Source organism: Penaeus monodon, chromosome 31 (genome assembly GCF_015228065.2).
Source record: "Penaeus monodon isolate SGIC_2016 chromosome 31, NSTDA_Pmon_1, whole genome shotgun sequence".
In the NCBI taxonomy this organism is placed as follows: domain Eukaryota; kingdom Metazoa; phylum Arthropoda; class Malacostraca; order Decapoda; family Penaeidae; genus Penaeus; species Penaeus monodon.
Window position 1 is genome coordinate 17,208,932 of NC_051416.1, and position 828 is coordinate 17,209,759.

Genomic DNA, 828 nt, shown 5'->3' on the forward strand with positions numbered 1-828 from the left:
TTATTATGATAACAAAACCAAATGCAAAAGAATTTATGCGAATTCAATACCACCCTCCTGCTGGCTCCCCCCCCTGTAATTTTTGGCATTCACATCATTTACTTTTCCCCCAGCTGTTGGAAGGGACCGGGGCGATTTTTTTTTTTGTCGATGGGAACTGTATTCTGTGGTAAGTTGATGAGGGGGAATGTCGTTTTCCAAAGTATTAGAATTTTAGACGGGTGACTCACAATCTGTTTTGGGAAAAAATGGTATTACATTTTTCCATTTCACTACAAAAAAAATTTTTCACAGATCCACTTTTTTTTTATTTCTCTTGATGGGGGAGGACATTCCCTTACTTCAGCAAATTCCCACGAGAATTGGGTTTTGCTTTATGAGTACGGTTGTGGGTTTTCCACCAAAACATAATCCGAGGTGCTCATGCGCAAAAATAAAAAGGAAAAATTTTAGAAAATGCATTTGAGATAAGGGATGATTGGTTGTTTACTTTTAACTACTTACACGGCGCCAGGAGCGCAGTGAAGATCCACTGGCTGGAGTGATAGAACCGCCACAGAAGTGATAGTATCCATTGCCGTTGACAAAAGAAACCATCCCCGGGTATTTGTTTCACCTCTGTCTCTACTCCCACAATGCGGTGGCACGGTACTTGGGGCCCCAGCCCGCTGTTTAATATAAGTGATTGTCTTTTTTTAACAAGGGGGGAAACAGTTTTTTAGAAGAAATATTTTCTGTCCCTCAAATTCTTAGTGTCCAATGGGTTTTTTGCTACTTCATCATGCTAAGACTGACATCCGTTTCCATCTTAAGGAATGTTTATATAGA

The 828-nt window shown here is 40.1% G+C and overlaps 1 pseudogene; it reads right to left on the reverse strand.

Moving 5' to 3' along the window:
* Positions 1–828, reverse strand: part of LOC119592904 — a 5,026-nt pseudogene that overhangs the window by 834 nt on the left and 3,364 nt on the right.